This window comes from Gavialis gangeticus, unplaced genomic scaffold (assembly GCF_001723915.1).
Source record: "Gavialis gangeticus isolate Ggan-Ray unplaced genomic scaffold, GavGan_comp1, whole genome shotgun sequence".
NCBI classification, from domain to species: Eukaryota; Metazoa; Chordata; order Crocodylia; family Gavialidae; genus Gavialis; species Gavialis gangeticus.
This window is the reverse complement of record NW_017729013.1, coordinates 5,761,919-5,769,323: the sequence shown is the minus strand read 5'-3', so window position 1 is coordinate 5,769,323 and position 7,405 is coordinate 5,761,919. Positions and strand designations below refer to the sequence as shown.

Genomic DNA, 7,405 nt, shown 5'->3' with positions numbered 1-7,405 from the left:
GTGGAAGATGGGATGGAGTGCACCCTCAGCAAGTTTTCAGATGACATCAAGCAGGCAGGAGTAGTAGGATTGGGCTAGGATTCAGAGACATCCACAATTCAAGGATTCAAGGGTAGGGCTAGGATTCAGAGAAACATCCATAAATTGGAGGATTGGATCAGAAGAAATCTCATGAGGTTCAATAAGGACACGTGCACAGTCCTGCATTTAGGATTGAGCAATCCCATGCACTGTAGGTTTTTAAGACCCGGCTGGACAAAGCTTCGGCTGGGATGATCTAGTTGCGAATGGTCCTGTTTTAAGCAGAGGATTGGACTAGATGACCTCCTGATGTCCCTCGCAACCCTAATCTTCTATGATTCTGTGATTGTTGGGTAAGAGACTTTGAAGTTGTACGGGGCAATTAGTATGTGGCCGCAGCAATGTTGACAGATGGAGGTTTTGCTGCTTTAAAACTCTGTGCTGCGTAAGTTGATTCTAGAGCAGTGATCCTCAAACCAGGTGCTGTGAGATCCTTTTAAGGGTGCTGCAGTGTGCTGCGCAATAGAGCGCTGTTGGGCGCACCAGTCACCTTGCACATGATTCACAAGATAAACCCAGAGATTTCAAATAGGAATCCATAGTGTTAGAAACGTTCTGACCTGATGTGCTCTTTCTGAGTTCCCTGCAGTTATTCTAGTATTTTTGTGTCGTCAAGAAACAAGTGAAAGCTAAGAGCTGGCATTTCCCAAGGGGTGCCCCAAATCTAAAAACATCAAGAATCACCGTTTAAGCCATCTGCACCCTTAATGTGTATGCTATTTGAAATTTGGTGCAACTGGTGCTCCCCTAACAAGAAGGCTTAAGCAAGAAACGGATGGAAATACCAGGAAAATGTTAATCCGGGTTGCTGAGTTTAAGCTTCATGTTCACGATCTCGCTGACAGCTTTCCTCGCAGGTTTCTCTCCTTTCTGCAGGTCAGAACCAAAGCCTGGTATATGAATATTACATGAGCTCCCCCCTGGAAATCGTTCTCCCTGTCCATTTTTGGTGTGCAGATGCTGTTTGTGTTCCAGTGTTTGTGAAGCGTGGTCAAAGCTTAAAAACAGTCAGCCATTCTGGAAATGTGATGCTTGAGACATCTTTGGGTGGAAGGTGCTTGATAAGGGCACTGTGTCAGTATATTTGTGTAAAACTTATAGGTGGGGGAAGAGCTGGCTGTGTAACAGAAGGCCTCTGAAAAGAGCAGGAGGGGGGAGAGAGAGCAGGTTTCCCTGTGAAACAAGTTGGCTAAATCTGCCCTTGATCCCACTAAAGATTTTGGAGGACTGTAGAGACAATAATACTAGATGTTACAAATAAATGCCAGGTTCATATGAAAAGCTCCCTAGTGAGCAATTCCTGCCAGCTTGCTAAGGAATAAACCCTTACAATGGCTTGGATAATACACAATAAGCTGAGAAAATGCTTCCTTCACTTATTAAGAGCATCCCAGTTTTTCTTGCTTTCACTTACATAACCACATATAAAAATACATATTCTTTGTGGATTGACAAAGAACCTAGAACCCTCTTTTTGACCCCATGGTTCTCATGCTGGTGGCAATAGCAGGCAGTTTTCCTAGGTAAGTTTAACATCTTTTCTCTTCAGTCTTGGGTGCATTCAGAGACCATTAACAAAGATACTTGGGTGGCAGCTTAGGGCTTCAAAAACACCTGACCCCCTTGGAATACAATGCAAGCCTATTTTCAATGGGCTACTAAGGGGCCATTGAATTGGAAATAGTTTTATTCACTACTTACTTAGGCCTGATACAAACCAAAGGTCTGTAGGTCATGGGCTCTTCAATGTTCTGACAATCTCTGGATCCATCCTATGCCTTCCTTACTTTTCTTAAACACTAACGTTAACAGTAGTCCACAAACACGTGTTGCGTTTGCACACCTTCCCCTCCATTGACATGAGTTTGTCCCCAGCATATTTTCTGCCAGTAGTATTCATTGAATCTTCCCCAAGCAAATGGATGAGGCAGGACTGATAGTTCTCCCTTTAACCGAAGTACAGAAGTAACAATATATTTATTAGATGCAGAAGATACTTATCATAGGAATAATAGCAATCAGTGGTGATTGGAATTTCTGGCTGTCCTGAGCTCTTGCTGAGGAGATCATGTTCTCATCTCCAGAGATGCATCTAAATTGCAACATCCAGACCTTGAGCTGGATCTGAACTCGTCCCAAACTGAGGCTTGGTGTGTTGTGTTTCCATGCCTGGTGATAGCACTCTGATACCAAGGTGTTGGGCCTCTGACAAATAGTGACAGTAGACAGGCAGCAGTCTAGTTGAGGCCCCTTTCTAATTGTGATGGACTGTTTTCAATTGCAAATTAATTTGAACACAGGGATGCCTCGGTGTTTAGTAAGTCCTCAAAATGAATTTCTCTCTCTAGAAGACCAAGCAGCCAGCATACAAATCTTGCTCTGTTTAAACTACTGTTATAATTGCAAGAGGCAAACGGCTCTTAACTGCTGCCAGGGAAATGTAATCAGTGAATAATTTCAATGGAATGGCACCAGCCACTTACAATTGTCAGACAGCAGCTCCCTTACAAGCTTTGAGATCCCTCTTCATTGTAGGATGAAGCCTGCTTGTCAGCATAAGCATTTATTTGTGGCCTGCCATTTGTTCAGCTCCCTTGTTCTCCTGCTACTTGATGGATAATTGCAAATTACGAGCAATGACAAACATTTCTTTGTGTCCACTTAATGGGGTAAAAGACCCAATGAAATGTTTCAGGCCATTTGAAGGGGAAGATGGATGAAGCCCATGACACTATAACTTGACAGAGAATGTCAGTTTGCTATTGGTGGACACATTGTACCTAATGCTGGAAGTGGTTATACAACAGGGAGTATCCTTTATAGGAGTCTACGTCTCCTAGACCTGTGTTCAGACCCCACCTATCTAACTGGGAAAATACCTTCTATGGCAATGACTCTATATGGATTTGGTTGACAATGTAGGGCTTAATCATTAAAAGTTTATTGAGGAAGCTTGTCTTCTATTGAAGTCGGTGGGAGCTGAGGATGCTTTGAAATCTCACTTATCTGCTTACCTTCCTTATCAGGTAAGGAGGCTGTTACAATCCACTGGTTGATACACAGGAAGCCTGTTTATTTGGACATAGATATTAAGATAATAGATGGCTTAGAAATCCTCAACAAGAGTGTTTATATAGACAGGTTAAGTATAGTTCTCACAAAGGGACAAGCAACACTGCCCCTGGAGATTCCAGATGTTCAGCCCATGTTTTGGGCAAAGTGTTTAATTTGCCATGTACTGTATTCAGACCTCTCCTGGGCTGACCATGGCACTTTGCAAACGTATCTAACTGCATAACGTTTTCCTAGCCCGTGCAACTATCTGTTGAATCTTATGCTGACAAACCGCTTCTGTAGCTATGCAACTGGAAGGGGTTAAAGGCCATCGGAGCTGGGGAAATAAAATAAATTGGAATACATTCAGGTTAGGGGATAACTGGCAGCACAAACAGCCTCTTCCCTGCTTTGTACAGGAATTGGTGGCTCATAATGAAACTAGACAGCAAGTTCATTTGTACTCGAGACGTTCCTGGCCAGCATGTCTAGTTCAGTTGGGCTCACCCATCCTGTAATCATAGTCTCACTCCCCTGCCCCCACTCTTACCCTAACTGTTTCCTTCACTGCAGCAACAGCAGTTTCAAAGGTGAACAGTAAAAACAGGGGGGAAAAGAGGTCCTGATAAGCGGACAGAACAGGTTGATGGTCTAAAGAAATTTGATGCGATCGTCCCAGGAACAAGGAGACAGTCAGTGACGTGGGGAAAGGGGTAAAAGTAGAAATAGTCTCAGGGAATACTTTTTCACATACAGAGCCAGTAGTTGCCAAGAGCTTATCAGGAGTCAAAACTGGATGTTTATAAGGATAATAGCTATAAAAGTAGGCATTAAATAAGCAAGAGTTTAGGGAAGGGATAGAAACCTGCTAACAAAATTAATCGGCCTCTAAGTAATGTGGTTTAGGAGGAAAGTCCTTACGAGAAGGCTCTACCAAAATTGCCTGGTGCTGCGTTCTTGCCTCTTCCTCTGAAGCTGGCCACTGGCAGAGGCGGGATGCTAGAGCAGATGGCGCTCAGGTTAGATCTGGTGTGATCAAACAATCTTCTGAAGCTCCACCAAAAAGGACTTCTAAAAGGCCACTTGTTTTGCCTTTTATCCTCAGTGGTCATTTAGGTGCTGACTGGCTCAGGGCTGATAGCTGCACACTAATGAAGGGGCAATCGCAAGCCTTGATAAAGGGAGACGATCTTCTGACGTCTGAGTTTGAATCAGCTTGAACATCAGTTGATGTTACTGAAAGTTTCATCCATCCAGTAGGTGCCATCTGTGAAATAACCATATTTTCCTTAGGAGCTGGAGTTTACATCCCAATAGCTGTCATCAGACTGGGCAGTATCAAACTTGGCAGCCACCTTGGCAGAGTCGGGGGATTTAAACAAGGTGCTGGAGAGTGAAATACCCTCTCAGACCTATAAACAGCTTCTCTATAGGAAAGAGCTGGTAGGGCAGTGTGAGGAAACTTATGTGCAACTTCTATAAATAAATGTCAGACTGTCTATCGTGCACCTTTCACAGGCTCCAAGATCATTTTTGAGGCAGGGGGAGGGGACTTCAAGAAAAGCGAGACAAAACCCTAGGTGTTCAGCTTACCATCAAACAAAAGCAATTATGCACAATTGCTTTTACATTCACATCTCCTGTGGATTTTAGTGTATTCCCATTCTACAATGATTTATATTCTGGAAGTGAATTAGCATAAAGCTGCAGATGGCAAGATTTGCGGAGTAATACCCCATGCCAATGCGCTGTATAGCTTTAGAACCAAGAAGCAAATAAAGATCAGCTGTTTTTGATGCCCTCTTGCAGCATTTGCTGGAAGGTGCAATACATTTTTTCCTCTTAAATTCCAATTTGATTTGACAAAAGCCTACCTACCCTCCAAGAATGAGAAGCAAAGAGTCATGGCTTGTCCAGTGCTATCTGTTTAGAAGTTTGCAAAGATCTGCGTTACCTTCAGTGAAGAAAGATGGGTCCAGTTTACAAAGAGGTGTATTTAAATCTGTGTTATTAAAAATATTCATAAGTGCATTTATAAAACAGTGCATCTTTTTTCTAAAGCCGTTAGAGTTTGCTGCTGCCTGTGCGTGTACGAGCCTTTGACTGAAAAGGTAAGGATTATGTAGAACAGCTGTGTGAAAGTAATTTGCTTTCAAACCCTGATGCATTTTGATTAGCACATATGAAAGAGTGCGTTGGGACTGCTGTTCCTTATCCTCTATACAAGGGCAGCCACACGCGTTGCAGGGCTCCTACTGATCATAGTGAAGCAGGATCTGGAGTGCACTGCAGCCAGCTCAGTTACCCTACAGTGGAACATTTCCTGTTCATTTCCTTTTCCTTCCCATGCTGTCTTTACTCAAACATCTGGTCTCACACTCCTCCTGCTGCTGTGGCTCTACCGGAATAGCAGCTTGATCATGCCCCATGTACAGGCCATGTTGGAGGGTACTGAGCATGTGTTCTGCCACGTGAGTGAAAAAGCCCCCTAAAAACCCTGGTGATGGTAACCAGGGAGCCAGTTTCTCATGGTCAGGGGTAGACGCCAGCAGAGACGAGACCTGTCTAATGCCCTCAAAGCGGTACAGGGTGCATGAAGAAGCTTCTGGGCACCATGTCCACAGCAGAAGTCCTGCAGCTATGCACATGCCCTTCAGTTTCCCTAAGCGCAGCCTGGAGGACTGAGAGCTGGAAGGTCCCCATCACTGTAACTGGTGGTCTCAGCAGTGCTGATGAGACAGTAGGAGGACAGCGGTTACACCTCAGCCTTTTCAGCCTTCCTTGTCCCGTAGTACCCATAATGGCGCCATTACATGAGGAGCATCCCAATTGTTCAAACAGGGTATTTAGGAAGCACAGATCCAATCATTGCCGACTTCTTTTCAGTCTTGTAAATGCAGCTGGCAGATTACCAGCAGCAGAGTATGTTAAAAGGTTAAAAGGCATACCTGGTGGGGGAAAAGGCATTTATTTTTGCATCTCTTTTTTTTTTAAAGTGGTGTCTGAATAAAGCTCTTGGTTAAGAATATATCAGACGCATGTTTCTTTTAGCAAGTTTCCATTAGCAACTGTGGCATGAGAAGCTCTTGATTCCAAAAAAAAAAAAAAAAAAAAAAAAGAGCCTTTCCTGTTTTAACTTCAGTCTCAAGAAGCGGCTGCTATTGCTGGGCTAAAAGTAGCAAAGGATTTGTTGGGAATAGTCTGTATTTTTAGGGTGTTTTTTCTGTCCTGTTTTCTTGTCACTGCAGGAAGCAGATTTGGGGGCTGAGGTAGAACAGTTTCTGCAGAATTTGGAGAAATACGTGATGCTAATGGTCCAGTGGAAAGAAGAGAAGTAGAGCTGATGTATTAAAAGCAACAACAAAAAATGCCCACAAAACATCCATGGCCCAAATTTAAAAACCAGGACTATTGTTTTTCCGTTTGCCAATTCCTGGTCTAGTTGATGCAGTATAATTCTGGCAAGGAGAGATGCTGCTGTGTGACACCCTTGCAAGTGAGCTGTGTGGTTCATGCCACTCAGATCTGTCTGTGGTGGTTTAATGGCACAGACAGTCACCTAGCATACAAGGTTAGCAATCATTACTGCGCTCCCTGATTCACTCAAGAAGACCCATGGAAGTGTAAATGGGGTGGAGGTAGAGGATTTTACTACTTTGTTGCTGGCAGGGGGCTGAGAAGATGCATTAAGGCCCCAAACCAGCAGAGTCATCAAAGCATGTGCTTAGCTGTATGCGTTGAAGTAATGCCACTGAAATCAATGGGAGGACTTGTGTGCTCAAGCATGTGCTTATCTGGTTTTCTTGGTCAGGGTTGAATCAGTGAATACCTGCCATGCCTTCACCTTGCCTTATTGCCAGACAGTAGAGTCTGCCCTTTGTACAATGCTGACCTCCTCTCATTCCCCACTTGAAGAAGATGGGAGGTACACAAACATGTCACTTCCAGCCCCCTCCCACTGTATGTTATAGATGGGCTTTCTCCCATCAGGGCTAAATACAGACAGTCAAAAAGCCTGAGGCTGAGTCAATTCAGTCTTTGCAGGTTAGTCTAAGCCACGCTCAGATTAAATTGAAACAGAAGTGAACAGGCATTTACCTTTGATTCAGGAAATGCAGCCACATGTCTGCAGGGGTTCAGGCCAGAAGCCAGGGGTGCTAGAGCACAACACTCTGGCTATGTGTTCACTTCCTCTTCCTGATGCGCCTGAGGTCTCTGGGATTTGCAGTCCAGAATTACAGCAGCAGGCCTTTGCGGGGTTGCTCATCAC

General features: G+C 44.1%; 1 protein-coding gene across 2 annotated transcripts in view; it reads left to right on the top strand.

The window, feature by feature from the left end:
- Positions 1-7,405, top strand: part of SPNS2 (sphingolipid transporter 2) — a 146,446-nt gene that overhangs the window by 21,226 nt on the left and 117,815 nt on the right. The window lies entirely within an intron of this gene.